We start from the raw sequence: 15,919 nt of genomic DNA on the forward strand, positions 1-15,919 counted from the left end.
TTTTCTGAAATAGAATTTATACATTGTCTTGAATAACCAAAGTTGTTTACTTTTAATTCATTTGTTTAAACATCAATATTTACATGAAAATAATTTGAATGTGTAAATTTGTTATATTGGTATGCTCTGTGAAACTTCAAGGATCAGCTAGTAACTGTATAAAGAAATATTGGTTTAGCTCTTGTTATGGGCATGGTAGTCTGGATGCTGAGGGAGATACAAACACTGTTGACCTATTTCTGGCATTTAAAAGTTTATAATCTCATGATTTTGATAAAATATTTCTCAATTGTAAGTAAAAAAAGTTATTAAATCAAAAGTAATATGGACATTAGAGAATATAACAGAAAAAAAAGTATCTTGTATCCTTCTTGCATTGGGAAGGGGAAGAAAAATGAGGGAAGTGGAAGAGGATGGGACAGAAAAGGAGCAGAAAGGTTGGGGAAAGCGGCACAGTAAGGCCTCTGAAAGTGGTTAGTGTCACACGACGCAATTGTTAAATGTTGAAAGTGAGACCAGGCTTGAAGACACGCGTCCCTTTAAAAGGGAAGCTGGGTGTTCAGAGCAATTCGCATTTTGCCTAAAGGAGGCTGTTTATACTCTCTCCAGAGCAGACCGAGTCAGACTTTCTATAGCAACATTTTAACCAAGGGCAACCTTCTCTACTCGCCCCCTCCAATGCATTCACTATCAATACAGACGATATTCTAAGTTTAACGGACCCATCCCTAGGCTCTCGGGGTTCGGTGGATCCAGGTTAGACAGGCCCCCAGTTCAAGAGTGGGCCCAACTGCTTCAAAGGTAGCAATATATCCAGTTCCAAGACCCAGGAAGACCACGCCTCTAAATGTTTTGCAACCTTGTCCATTTCAGATTTTTCAGGGGTCCTGAGTAAACGGGTCTTGCTAAGGATTCCGCCTCGTGTGGCCGCTCCCATTTTTAAACCCAGACGCATGTGTGGGAGAGGCCATTATATTTACGGGATCACTGTGCTTCTGGAGCAGCTAGGGACAAGCAGAGCTGCTTTACCGCAACGCCAGCTCCATCCTTAGCCCGGGCTCCGCCCTTAGGCTGCCTCCCCCTCGGAGCCCCCGCCCCTCCTCCCTTGCCAACCCCCGACCAACTCCACCCCTTTGCTCTGAGAGCCTCTAGGCCCTACCCGCAACCGGGTTCCACCCGCCCATCTCGTGGCTCCGCCCCGGGGCCACTTGCCCCGCCCACCCCCAAAGGGCCCAGTGAGCTTGCCTGAGCGCTCCGCAGTACCCACCTCTCAGCTGAGAGCTCCGCCCCCCTGGCCCACTTAACCAATGAGAGCCACGGAGAATTCCAGGCCGTGCCCATTACATCTTCAGACCGCGCCCCTACGCCGGCCCTCTGCCGCCCTCCACCCCGGGGCGTTGCCGTGACCGCGCCTCCGTCGCCCGCGCGGAGCCAGATGCCGCGCTCTCCGCCGGTCCCTCCCCTGGCGGCCTGGCGCCTCCTTCCCTCCCCGCCGCGGTGACTCACGGAGAGGGAGGCGGAGGCTGAGGCGGCCGCTCCCGCTGCTGCCGCTGCCGCTGCTGCCGTTGCGGCTGCTCTGGCTGTGCGCGTCCCGGAACAGGCCGCCGCGCGCCGCTCTCGGACCCGCAGCCCCCGCCCGCCTGGCCGGGTCGGGCGGCCCAGGTAAGCGCCGAGGCCGGCCCGCACCCGCAGCGCCCGGGCCCACGCCGCTCCGGGGCTAGGGGAGCAGCCAGCCCTTTGTCTCCCGGGGAGGGGCCGCGAACTGCGCCCCCGACCCGACTGGGACCCACCGGCCGGACCACCGGCGCGGAGCCCTGGTCTGGGCCGGGTTTCCTGCCCCGCCTGGCCGCCGCTGCCTCCTGCCGCTGGCCGCCCCCGCCCCCGATCCCGCGGCAGACCACCATCCAGCCGTCCTCAACCTGTCCTCCTCCGGGGGTCGCCTCCACAGGTGTCCGAGCCATCCACACTTGCTCACCCCACCGCGTCGGCGTGGTTGTCGCCGCCTATCAGCCTCAGGTCCTGCGCCTTCTTGTCTCTTTCCTCACCTGCACCCCGCTCTAGCATCCTGACTGACCCTCTGTAAAGAGCCCCCCGTATTTCCCCAAACTCAATGCTGCCAAGGTCTGGCCCCTGGGTCGTTCTTCCTCTCTCTAGTCTGGCTGAACTGTCGTGTCCCCCGTGAGTGTTCCTGGAAGGTGCACGTTGTAGGCACATGTCTCGCCTGTATGGCTGGCATGTATCTGTGAACCTGCAAGATTGACCACTGGGAGCCCCGAACTGCACTTCTTGCCTTCTCCTCATCATCCCCACCCCAGTTACCTTCCTGTGCACCTGGTAACCAAGACACCTAGGTCTGAATACCCAGCCTCTTTTAGGCCCCACATGTCTGGCTCTCTGGTGTGTGGAACGTGTCTGAACAGTCCCTGTTGTCAGGTTAGCCCCTGGGAAGGCCCAGGAGGCCTGTGTTGGCTGCAAATCAAGACTTTTACAAATAACGTGATGTGAGGCTTGCGTCACCTCCTGTCCGAGGATCAAGTATGCTAGTACTGTTCATTACTTTATCTCCTGTCACTCACACAACTTAGGAAAGTGTGCCTGGCCGACTTCTGGGTAAATTGAGGCATGGGGGCATGGCTAAGGGACCTGGAGCCAAGTCAAAGTTAGTCCTTAGGTTCTGACTCTTAGCTCCCTGCTGCATGCAACTACTGGGCTCTAGTTCCTGGCTTTAGACTCTAAGTGATACTGATCTCTTGGGCCATTAAAGTGTCCAGAGAGACCAAGTTCCCCCTGGTTTAAAGCAGGATTTTGAATTATAAATAAAGGTGCCAGTGTGTCATTCATGGTTTCCTGGTGGAGTGAGTGGCCCTCATATATACAAGTCTCCTCCCTGGGATGGAGATTCATCCATTCAGTTATGAGCGCTTCCTATGTGGCTTTCCAGGCACTGGATTCTGGAAACATAGCCCCTGCCCTTCTGTAGCTGACATTCTCAAGAGAAAGGGGTAAATAAATAAGTGGACAAAGTAAGTTTAGTAGTGGTAAGTGCTGTGAAGGTGGGAAGAACCAGTTTGTTTTTTTCCCCCCCCAAGTGCAGTTAGAAATCACTGGAGGATTTAAGCAGAGAGGTGATAAAATTTAAGTTTTGAAAGATCATGCTGGCCTCCATATGGAGATTGGATTGTAAGGAGCAGGGATGATTGCCATTATCCCCACCCCAACCACCTTCCTTTTTCTTGTACCTGGTAACCGAGACACCTAAGTCTGGATACCCAGCCTCTTTTAGACCCCACATGTCTGCCTCTCTGGTGTGCCAAATGTGTCTGAGCAGTCCCTGCTGTCAGGTTAGCAGGGACTAACCTGGCAGTTAGAGGCAAGGATGCTAGTTGGGAGACTGACCATTGCAACTGCTGGGTAAAAGATGATGGTGGCTTGAACCAGGGTAGTGGTAGCAGAAGTAAAGAGATGAAACCAGTCTGATCCCCCGGGGAGAGACTGAGAGTGAAACTTCAGGGAACACCGACTGAGACTTAGATGTCTGGCAGAGAATTTCTAGACCTGGCTATGCTCCGGTTTAGCTCAGCAAACTGTACTCAACACCTGTTGTGAGCCAGACACTATGCTAGACTCTAGAGTTCCTGATGGGAACAGGGTGACTAGGTCTCCATGTTCTGACAAGATGCTCACAGATGGATCACCCCCTCCTGAAGGGAAGAGGGTTTGTGGGCTTAAAAACCATTTCAAGGAGGAGGAGGGCAGCACACACTGGAGTTCATTCCCACATCCGGCTGCATTATTTAAATGAGAGCATGATTGCCCTCCCACTGCTGTACGATGTTGCCCAAAGAGGTTGGGACTGATCTCCCGGTGGGTGGGAGAACTACTCAGTGGCCATGAACTTGAACCATTAACTGGAATAAAACTTGGATCTCCGTGTCGTTCCAAATCTGTGCTGTGAGAGCAGGTTCCGAGCTAAAGGACTGTGGGGGTTATGTAGGCCAGGCCCCTCTTACAGTTGGGCACCCCTAGCCCCCAGAGATTGAGTTTGTTGTTGTTGTTTTTAATATTTATTGTTTAAAATTATTGTTCAGCTGTGCCAAGTCTTCGTTGTGGCAGCCGGGATCTTGGATCTTTTTTGCTGCACATGGGATCTTCAGTTGCAGCATGCAGATTCTTAGTTGAGGCATGAGAACTCTTAGTTGCACCATGTGGGAACTAGTTCCCTGACCAGGGATTGAACCCGGGCCCCCTACATTGGGAGCGTGGAGTTTTAGCCTCTGGACCTAGTCCCCTGAGTAACTCTTTTGCAGTCCCATACCAGTCTATACATTCGCTAATGGCACCTGTCACTTTCTACCTCTCTTTCAGCGTCATGTGCAGGTGCATGACCCTAGGCTTTCTGAGGCCAGGGTCTCTATTGGACTCAGCTTTCCATCTCTCACAGCATCTAGATCCCGCCTGCAAAGTACACTCATCAAGTACTGGTGGACCTGCCTGGGTGTTTCACAGCACCTGAAACCAGAGCCCAGGAATGTGACCTTATATGTGTTTGTTGTTTTTTTTTTATTTAAAAAGAAAAATGTGTTTATTTACTTATGGCTGTGCTAAGTCTTCTTTGCTGCTCTGGCTTTTTCTCTAGTTGCAGTGAGTGGGGCTACTGTCTAGCTGTGGTGCTTGGGCCTCTATTCTGGTGGCTTTTCAAGTTGCAGAGCACAGGTCTAGAGCACAGCCTCAATAGTAGGGGCACACGGGCTTTGTTGCTCTGCGACAGGTGGGATCTTCCTGGATCAGGGATTGAACCTGTGTCTCCTGCATCGTCAGGTGGATTCTTTACCACTGAGTCACCGGGGAAGCCCTGTCCATGTCCTTTCATCAGTTTCCTCTTCATCCAGAGTCTAACACGGGGGTCAGCCCAGCAGTCTCCATGTCACCATGCTCACAGAGCAGGGCAGCCCTTCCTTGATGGGTCGGCTGTCACTCCAGCCCTGCCTACAGGGAACAGCTGCTAAGGGTGCTGAGCAACTAGTTATTCGACACCCAGCAAATATGAAGCAGAGCTCTTAATCAGAGCCCGAGGTCTAAACACAGGACTAGTCCAGACACAGGACTGATCTGGGTTTGGATCTTGGTTCTGCCATCATGAGCTTCATGACCTTCAGCAAGTAACTTAACTGCTCTGTGCCTCAGTTTCCCCATTGATAAACTATTAATACTTCCTTCCTGGAGTTGTTGGGAGGATTAAATTAAGTAATACCTATTAGAGTCTTAGAACTACACTGAGCCCCTTGGTAAGGGCTTGGTTGAAGCAGTAGCTGTTATTTCACCATTATTTATTTATCCACTTCTTATCTCCCATCAGAATTTAAGCTCTTTTAGGGCAGAGATTTTTGTCTTTTTTTGGTCTCCTGTTAAAGTTTGTAGGCACTCCATAAACATTTCTTAAATTGAATGGCTTATCAAGCACCTACTATGTGCCAGGCACTGTTGTAGCAGCTGGGGACTGAGCCAAGAACAAGATCACCAAGATGCATGAAATTCATGTTCTAGTGGGAGAGACAGATGGTAAACAAGTACACATGTGAATAAAACAGGATGGTGAAAAGAGATGCAGGGAGAATAAAAGAGAGCAGTGAGATGGAGAATGCCTGGGTCATAACTGTAGTGAGCTCTGAGGAGGTAACTTTGGTGTTTTTTTAAATGTATTTTTATTTATTTATTTGGTTGCACCGCATCTTGGTCGCAGCATGCAGGATCTTTGGTTGTGGCATGCAAACACTTAGTTGTGGCCTGTGGGATCTAGTTCCCTGACCAGCCGCCCTGCATTGGAAGCACAGAGTCTTAGCCACTGGATCATCAGGCAGGTCCCCTAAGGAGGTAATTTTGAGTGGAGACCCAGCTGATGGGCAGAGGGCAGCAGAAGCAACAAGCCCAAGGAAGCTGGAGTGGGCTGAGTGAGGAGCTGGCAGGAGTTAGATCTGTGGCCACGGTGAGGAATTTGGATTTTTCTCTTTGATTCTGAACAGGGGGAAGTCACTGCGTGGGAACTTTTCCTGGGGGTCCATCCCAGGAGAGAAAGCCAGACACTACGAAGAGCAGTGAGCATGCTCTCCTTGCCCTGCTTTTGGAAGGCTTTTGGAAGTCAGCAGCGTTGCGCCTATTCCCATCAAGTTTCTCATGTCTCTGGCCTAGATAGCTGGGAGGTGTGGGAGCCATCAGCTAGGTTAACAAAGGTCCAGGTGTGCGTGTCTGTGTGTCCTGCAGATTTGCGCAAGCCGTCTTTTCCTTCTCAGTATGTAGGTAATGGGTAAGCATTTCTTGAGTTGAGTGAATGAGCATCACCAGCTCTTAGCGTCTTGTCCTGTACGCTGGCAAGTCCTATGTTTTCTACTTCTCTCTGCATCAGGGAAAGATTCTTACGGTGGTCATGATTCTGGTGTAACCTTGGAGTTCTGCTGCTCTTATGTGCATCAGGGACCCACACACACCTATTTGTCACAGTCTTTTTTTGTGTGTGCGGCTGTGCCACTCAGCTTGTGGGATCTTAGTTCCCTGACCAGGGATTGAGCCCAGGCCCTCGGCAGTGAGAATGCAGTCCTAACCACTGAACCACCAGGAAATTCCATGTCACAGTGTCTCTGTTGGAAGTGTATCAAGATTGACTGAGCAGCTTTCTCTCCCACACCATCCCCCACTTCTCTTCCAGTCTCTTGCTGAGTACCACCAGGCCACACTGTCACCTCTGAACATCTCCCGTTTGGTTATTTGATCTACAGTCCTGTACATCACTTGATCCAGGAGTATAGTGGTACCTAGAAAGCTGCCTTTAGCCTGGGCTGAGCAGAGTTGAGAAGCTCAGCAGAGCACTCAAATGGTGTTTTAAAGCCAGGAGTTCAGCTCATCAGGAATCCAGAGTTGGCCTCTGGAGACTGGGGGCAGTTGGCCAGCCTTTCAGATCCTTACTCAGGCATCCACTTGTTTGTCAGTGTCCAAGATACCATCTGCTCTGCTAACCTTGAGAGGCCAACATGAGTCAGAAGGAATCAAATAGGACTTCTGTGTTGCAAGTCCCTCTCAGGGACCTGGTATATTTCATTGTCAGACTGAGACTTGCTTGTCAGTCACATGTCACCTGTGGCCTTGTAGAAACTAAACTTGGAGTGGGTGCCGCCTTTTTCTCATATAACTGGTTTTTTTTTATTATTATTATGAGAGTGATATGTACTCATTTAGAAAATGAGAAAATGAATGATAATGACATTTTATATGTTTTCTCATTTAGTCCTCACTGTTAATTTCTGAGATAAGTAGCATTATTACTGTTTTACATATTCAGAAGCTGAGGCCTGGAAAGGTTAGGTAAGTTGTCTGAGGTTACACTTTTCATTGTGGTGGTTTCTCTTGTTGCTGAGCTCAGGACAGTAACAACAGGACATACGGCTCTAGGATGAGCAGGCTCGGTAGTTGCAGCTCATAGGCTCCAGAGCGAGGGCTCAGTAGTTGTGGTCAGAAAACAGAGTCAAGACTCAAGCCCAATTGATGGCACTCTCATGTGCAAGCTCTGGGCCTCCTATCAGATGCTGTGTTTCAGCAGAAACAACTGAGAAGAAAAAACATCTCCTTAAGCCCAGCGTGGGTGACATTGTGGGGATGCCAGAGTTAGCACACTGGAGGCTGCTGCAGAGTTTGAATCCTACGCCTTTTCCCCCCATTTCATCTGACCTTGGGCAAGCTAATTAACCTCCGTTTGCCTTACTTTCCTCCATCGTAAATGGAGATAATGATACTTGTGCCTTCATAGCTCCCAGGGCCATTATGATGTTTGAGCCAAAGTGCTTTTGAACTTCTTTTATGAAAGGGCATGGAGCCCTGACTGCTGTTATACTAGGTTGTTAAAGACTGATTATGCCCTGATCCTCCACAAAGCCTTTTCAGGAGGAAGACAACAGTCCCTGGAGGGAAAGGTGTCCTTCCATGGTGGGTGTCGCTGGACCAAACATCGTTTTCCTCCTTCTGAAGTTTCTTAAGGGCTGAAGGTCATGAATGTTTCTCCATTTCTTACTCTTATTTAAAAAAAAAATTATTTACTTATTTGTTTTTGGCTGTGCCGCTGCTTGGGCTTTCTCTAGTTGTGGCAGCCGGGGGCTATTCTTCGCTGTGGCACATGAGCTTTTCATTGTGGTGGTTTCTCTTGTTGCTGAGCTCAGGACAGCAACAACAGGACATACGGCCCTAGGATGAGCAGGCTCGGTAGTTGCAGCTCATAGGCTCCAGAGCGCAGGCTCAGTAGCTGTGGTACATGGGCTTTGTTGCTGTAAGGCAAATGGGATATTCCCAGGCCAGGGATCGGACCTGTGTCTTCTGTAGGCAGATTCTTGACCACTGGGCCACCAGGGAAGTCTGTGTTTCTCCATTTCTCATGTCCATGTTGTACTGTAGATGCTTCTGTAAGCAGGTATGTAAACTGTGACTCATAACAGGATGGAAGACTGCTGATGGTGGAGCAGAGAAGGGGTTTATAGGGCTTGATTTCTGATCCCTGCTGTGATGTCTTTGTAATGTCAACCAAGAGCACCAAGATAGCAAGACGTGATGACTGTCTTCCACTGGTCCTTCTTTTCCTCCTTCCTTCTAATGGCTCCTTTTTCAATTAATAAATATTTACTAAACTTTTATTACTATCTGGGCCCCATGGCAGGCACTGGGAGTACTGTGGAGAACAGGGTAAAAATAGTTCTTATCATACAGAGCTTCTAGTCTAGGGCCAAGAGGTTTATTATCTAGTTGGAGCCGTGTGAATAAAGCAAGAACATGTTGGTGAGAGTGTCTTGAACTCTCAGGGGTAGTGGTGGGGCGCAGTGAGGACATAATTTGCAGATATCCTCATCGGCCCCAAGGGCACCTGCCCTGGGTGGATGTTAAGGTGGAGGTTGTGCTTGGCTTCCCAGAAGAGCATGGGAAGAGTTAGGAGATTAGAGCCCTTGTGTGTTGCACTTGACAAAAGCTGCACTCGTGTGGGCATCTGCAGAAACAATTAGCACCTTGGCAGTCGTGGTTAGTAAGAACTAAGTTTCCTCTTAAAGCCTTAACCCTTTGTCACTTGGGTTCAAGTCAAGAGGAGTGATCATGGTGATGAGCTCTTTCCAGAGTTTTTGTTTTGGAGTGATACCATCAATCTGGTGCCTTTCTTTTCTTTTCTTTTTGCTGCACTGGGTCTTCACTGTTGCGTGCGGGCTTAGTTGCTCCAAGGCATATGGGATCTTAGTTCGCCAACGAGGGGTTGAACCCGCTTCCCCTACATTGCAAGGCAGAGTCTCAACCACTGGCCAACCAGGGAAGTCCTCAGTGCCTGTTATGGTGAAAAGTCCATCAGACCTTGGCTCTCCAGAATCTCTTCCTGCCTTCCAGGCCTCCCTCTGCTGACTTTGGAATGCGGGCTTATGGCGGCAGGTGGGCTGTGGGGCTGGCTGCATTGGCGCGCTGGGCATGAAGCCAGGGACACCTATGCCTGTGAGCCCCGCTGGGGGTCAGTATATGTAGAGTAGGGTAGAGGAGGGTCGTTCTTCCCCAAGTCTGCCCAGCTCCAGGCCTCGCGTTCCCTCCAAAGAGCCCAGTCAAGGGAGGCCAAACAGGTCCTAGAAAAGCACCCAGTGTTCATTCACTCACCCTTGGGCAGGAGCTGGAGTAGAGAGGACTCAAGACTGGCAGAGGCGCCTGCCCACATTCAGAGAGCGAGGAACGTGCCAGGATGGGGCCACGCTCCTGAGCGATGTTCGTTCCCCCAGCCCCCTCAGTGTCACTGCCTTTCTGGTGCCAACCAGCTGCCCCTTTGGTCCAGAGGGCCTCAGAGCCATCCAGCATCTGAGCAGGAGGAAATGGCCGGCCTGGCGAGGAGACCAGGCCACTCTGTGCCCCCAGACTTGTTCACGTGTGGTCGGAGCCCACGGGGACGCCAATTCAGCTGGGAGAATGTGACCCACTTCCATCTCCCCTCCCACATGGAGAGCTGGGTGGGAGGCTTTGGGAAACCAGTTCCAATTAAGGCTTTTTCAGGCCTGAGCATCTCCTGAGTATCCAGCCCACATGTTTCCTGCTGCTGGAATCCTGTGGTTCGTGTCCCTGAACTGAATAACAACTCCCAAATGATGAAGTTACCACCTTTGCGTTCTTCAGTTCTGGCTTTTGCAAGTTGGTGGGGGGCCGTGGCGGGGGTGGGGGGTGCTTCCTTCAGGGGTTGGGTCCCTTTTGGATTCAGACAACCTTTCACAGTGTGGGCCTCACCCTTGTTCTTCCTGCTAAATCCCCCGGCGAACTAGGGGCTCAGTTTCCAAGGAGATGGGTTAGTCTTGACCTCCCTGCCCAGACCAAGGCCACCCAGCCCCCTGCCCCAGGCAGCCCTGGCTTCTGACAGATCCATCCTGACCCTTGTCCTTGCAGAATGGTGTTCTGCACAGCAATGTGAACTAAAACGGGTTTTGGACCCTCTAGGTTTCTTCCATTCTCTCCAGGGAGAGGACATCTGAATGATTTTCCATTTAAAATTTTGTGTTTCTCATGCAGGAGGGAGTGAGGAATGGAGGAATGTGATTTAAATACACAGAACCATAGGTGCTGTCAACATGATCCAGAGATTTTAAAGACAAGGTGATAGTTCTGAGCCCCTGATCCAGTCTTACTAAGGAAGGAACAGAAGGTGATAGAGAAATTGCCACGCTCAGGCCCACTAGGCTATGATTTCAGACCTGTGGGAACACCGTTCCTCAGCATGTGCCCTATGGCCAGTTGCTGAAGTGGCCAGAAGATGGGGTGCTGGTAATTTGTAGGGGGAACAGAGTGGGACCTACAGGCTAGTAAGCTGGCTTGAGGTGGTGGTGGGGTTTCTCCAGGGCCCCGGCTCTACTTCCCTGAAGATTACAGTGGGACATGGTGGAACAGAGTCCTTCATCCCTCCCTGGGGGAAGCTGCCCGCTGCCACCTGAGAAATGGTACATGCCCATCATTTAACCTCTGCTCTGAGTGCTGGCTGTCCACCCTGGCTTCATGTCTCCAAGGAAGAGAAAGGGGTCTCACAGCCTGTGAGCAGTGGTGGTGGCAGAGCTTAAATGCTCAACATCAGCCATGGCACTGGGCTGCCTGGAGGGAGCTCTTTCGTTTATTCTCCTCTTCTGACCCCGTTTCACTTCCTTAAAAAGAACACCTTTTTTTTTTTTTGAGAAGGTAATATATACATAGTACAGAACTCAAAAGGCTAATTGGTGAGAGAGATGCCTTGAAAAAGATGTCTGTTAGTGGCTGTCTTGTTCATCTTAACAAGAGACTCCTACACGTACAAGTGCATGAGGTACACACTGGCTGCACTCACGCCTGATTTGCACTTTTTTTTCCCCCCACACTGTAATACTAACCTTATCTTTTTCATTTCACACTAAATATTGGAACCCAACATTCCATTCCGCTGTCATCACCATTGCTGTCGTCTGGCTAATACCTCTTCACTTCCTGTGTGCTGGGTATTGTTAAAAGTGCTTTACTTATGTGGACACATTTATTTTTCACAACAGCTTTATGAACTAAATACTGTTATTCTGCACAGTTTGCAGGTGAGTAAACTGAGGCACAGAGAGATTAAGTTTCTGTTTGAGGTCATTTACAACTATCTCACTCATTTTAATGGTTCCCTGTCATTCTTTTGATTGCTTATATTTTAATTTTTTTCAGTGTCCCCTGATGCTGAGTATTTAAATTTTCTGTCATTATTTATTCATTTTGGCTGTACCATGTGGCTTACAGGATCTCAGTCGCAGGTACAGTGGGCTACAGCAGTGAACCTGCATAATCTTAACCCCTAGAGCACCACAAAACTCCCTATCTTTTATTGCTATTAAAAAGAAATACTCTTCTATATGTATCTTTGTGCTTTTGTATAAGTGTATCTATAGGATAAGTTCCTACAGTCTGTTAGAGCAAAGGGTTGTGTTGTTGTTTAGTTGCTCAGTCGTGTCCGACTCTTTTGGGACCCCATGGACTGTAGACCACCAGGCTCCTCTGTCCATGGGATTGTCCATGCGGAATGCTGGAGTGGGTAGCCATTCCTTTCTCCAGGGGATCTTCCCAACTCAGGGATGGAACCCATGTCTCCTGCATTGGCAGGCAGATTCTTACCACTGAGCCACCTGGAAGCCCCAGAGCAAAGGGTACATCTGTTTAAATTTTTAGTATTGCCAAGTTGGCCTCCATGTAACATTTTATATGCTTACCAAAATTATGCAGAAATAGCTCTTTTTCCCATGCCTTGTTGCTAATCTGATAGGAAGGAAGTGGCATATCATTATAATTTAAATCTAATTTCTTGATGAGGAAATAGAGTACCATTTCAGATCTTTAAGAGCAATCTATTATGTTGTTTACCCATTATTTCTTGTGTTGGCAGTCTTTTTCTTATTGACCTGTAGGCATTCTTTATATACGACAGCAGTTTGTCCTATGGCTGTGACATGTCACATGTATTTCTACAGTCTGTCATCGTCCTTTTGATTATATTGTTTTTTCTATGCAGAGAGTTTTGATTTTTATGTAATCAGATTTTAAAGTCTTTAATCTTATAACTTCTAGGTTTCATTTTGTGTTGTTTCCTTCTACTGTTTTCTTTTAGTCTACTTAGTCTCTCTTTTGTACATTTAAAACTTTGCTCTGTAACAGAGTGATCCACAAACCTGGCATCACCAGACACAGGGCAGGCTGGCATTGTGTGCCTCTAGTGGGACATGGGCAACATCAGCTACCGTTGTTTCTCACCAAAATGTCTACCCTTACTCCAGTTCTAAGGAAAACTGGACAAAGAGACAGTGGTCCTTGATTTTTTAAAATTGTTAACATCATGATAAACAAAGAAGAGCTGGTGAACATTCTAGGCTAAGGGAGGGGAATGAGCGTGGGAACCAAGGGAGGTGAGATCTTCGATTCGATTCTAGATTAAAAACCGGTCCAGGCCAAAGTGAGGGGTGTGGTTGGGAGAGGTGGATGTGGGCCATACATCAGAGAACAGCACTGGGTCAGTAGTAAATTGCTTGGGTGGGGGAAATGGTATTGGAACAGTGTCAGAGCATGACCTTAGGAGGTGAGTGGTGAGATGTCTAGCTGGGTATCTGATATCTGCAGCTTGCTTGCTTTATTGTTTGACTTTATTTATTTAATTTTATTTGGCCAGACCAGGTCTCAGTGGTAGCACTTGGGGGCTTGGGTCTTCCTTGTGGCATCTGGGGTCTTTAGCTGTGGCATGTGAACTCTTAGTTGCTGCATGTGGGATCTAGTTCCCTGACCAGGGATCAGACCCAGGCCCCCTGCACTGGGAGTGTGGAGCCTTAGCCACTGGACCACCAGGGAAGTCCCTTTCCCCCTCTTTTATGGCATGCACAGTCCTTGATTTCCATTTCGCGTAGGAACTTCTTTTCGGGGGTGAGTTATTCATTTTTGAACTTGGAAATCTTATGACTATCTTTCTGGCAGACTCGCATAACTTTTCTAGAAGCAGAACAAGTGTGCATTACTGCCTGTAGTTTTTGTTCTGTTTTTAACATTATGTCATATGCTCCAAGTAAACCTGTGAGGAACTTTAGTTTTCTGAGACTTGAAGTCTTAATCATCAGAAATACCATCAAACTAACTTGTAGTATAATGAACCTCTCTCTCCCCCTAACCTCCAGAGAAGCTTTTTCCTCTCAGTTGAGAGTTTTTGCAAGAGGTCAGATTCTGCTTGTGTTCTGTGGGCATGGGCTTATGAAAGGCTCCCGGGTTTCGTTTCATGAAATTTGACAGTCTTGGGTGAGTAGCTGGCCTGTAAAACCAGGAGTCTTTTTGCCTGGGGAAACACTCACAGGCTAGTTTTGCTAGGAGCTTCTTCCCCTTCTCCTCGACTTGGTGACTAATGGTTTCATGGCTTCGGGAAATGAAGGATGTCTTTACAAATGGCTGATGGGGACTTGGCTTCTGAATTGGATTGTCTGGGCGTGCCAAGTGCAGGGGAGCAGAGTAAGCCAGCCCTACATATACCACTTTGGCGTATTGATTATTTGGAGTTAAAGTTGCTTGAGAAATAGCCGGTGCAAGAAAGACACTCTGACCCTTCTTTATTCCCCTGAAAGCAGGAAATAAATCTCTCACGTGAAACATACCTTCCCCATACAGGGGATGGAAGGCGTCCTCATCACCAGAGACAGGGAGTTCCAGGCTGAGAAGGCTGTTGTTAATTTTCTCACTCGTTTACTGCTCCAAGCCCAAACCTCTTGATCTTGTCAATTCTTCACAAACTTATTGTTCCTTTGTCTAAAAGATGCAAAAGGTGCCTGCTCTGGTCACTTCTTTAAGCCTTATATCATTGAGGCTCTCGTACATAAGAAATTAAATTTTTTCCCCCAATGTCTTGCCTTCCTTCCTGTGTGTGCTCTGTCATGTCCCACTCTTTGCGACCCCATAGACTTTGTCCATGGCCCCTTTGTCCATGAATTTTCCAGGCAAGAATACTGAAGTGAGTTGCCATGCCCTTCTCCAGGGGATCTTCCTGACCCAGGGATCGAACTCACATCTCCTCCATCTCCTGCATTGCAGCAGATTCTTTTTTTTTTTTTTTTTTCAGATTCTTTGCTGCTGAGCCATCAGGGAAGCCCCTTTAATGTCTTATGTCAATTTAATTTTAGGCCAGCCAAAAACTCTAGGAGGGAAGAAGGGAAAAGATTCCTCCCCTCCGCTGGTCTCGGTGTTTGTGTCCACCCCACTGAGAATAGGGATAGTTCTTAGCTTTCACAAAGACACCTAAAGCCTCCCTCCCACTTCTGTCCACTCTTCTGAGCTTTTCTGCAGTGCCCTTGGCCCTGAGCAGGTGACTGTGGGTGGATTCCTGCTGTTTGGGGCGCTGTGTTTTCCCCAGTTGTCTCCCTCTCCTCTCCAGCCTCCCTGCCTCCAGACTGGACAAGTCTTGCTACACATCAGAAGTCCTCATCTTCATGCTACTTCCCCAGTGACTTAATGGAATAAACGCATGTAGATTCTGGAAGTTGCGTCTGTTTAAAATATTTTTTATTTTGATCAGCAGCTTGTTAAACATTTAGGGAGGAAGGAAACTGAGTCTTCAGCAGCCCCTTAGGGGGAGGTTTCCTCTTTCCTCAGATTATTTTTTGTTCTGAAGTGGCTGGAGGGAAAGGAGAGGGAAGGTCATGGACTGTGAAATGGAGCAGAAGCAGTTATCCAAACAAACAGTGCACTTCTGTGACATGAGGGTGTGATGAAGGCTTTCAACGTATTGTGGTAGTGTGGATATGTTTTCCAGGTAGACAAACATAGCTTTATTTTAATGCAAATTAGCACATACCTGTATGCTGAAAGCCTATAGGAAAGAAGAGGCAGTAATCCTAAAACTTCCTATTCTAAGAGTCTGTAAGAAGTTTCACCCAGGAGGCTGGGCCTGGGGCCTCTCAGCCGGGTCCCGAGGACCCCCATTTCCAGAGCTGGACAGTGAGGAGGGGACTGACTCTGGAGGCCATGACAGGGGGACTGAGCCCTCGCCCTGCAAGCAGCCCAATTGGTTTAATGACCTAATTCTCACAACAGGAAGCTGGAGGCCTTCCTGGCCCCCTTCTGAGGGGATTCAGTGAGCCTGGCCTGGGAAGCCTATTTATTTGAACCAATTATCGGAGACTTCGGTGGAGGGAAGGGATGGTGGGAGTGTAGGGGCCAAGGCAGAAGCAGCTAGCCTGCTGGCAGGCACTGGAAAAATTGGGCCACCTTGCCTGGGCTTGCCCCTGAGAACAAGGATCGTTGCTTTCAGCAGGAGGTTGTGTGAACAAGTCCATGTGGCTGAGTGAAGGGAATTTACACAGGTCCTGATAAACAGCACTGTGTCAGTTTTCCCCCTTCTTAAGAAGAACAAACA

General features: G+C 48.8%; 1 protein-coding gene across 2 annotated transcripts in view; it reads left to right on the plus strand.

Moving 5' to 3' along the window:
- The first annotated feature begins 1,334 nt into the window (after positions 1-1,334).
- CTNNBIP1 (catenin beta interacting protein 1) overlaps positions 1,335-15,919 on the plus strand; it is a 47,418-nt gene continuing 32,833 nt past the window's right edge. The window contains exon 1 of one of the 2 annotated variants that reach the window (XM_055582371.1): positions 1,335-1,662. The gene's annotated coding sequence lies outside the window, so the exon portion shown is untranslated. The remainder of the gene's footprint in view (positions 1,663-15,919) is intronic. The other variant, XM_055582374.1, reaches the window with a different exon arrangement.

This window comes from Bubalus kerabau, chromosome 5 (assembly GCF_029407905.1).
Source record: "Bubalus kerabau isolate K-KA32 ecotype Philippines breed swamp buffalo chromosome 5, PCC_UOA_SB_1v2, whole genome shotgun sequence".
Classification (NCBI taxonomy): Eukaryota; Metazoa; Chordata; class Mammalia; order Artiodactyla; family Bovidae; genus Bubalus; species Bubalus kerabau.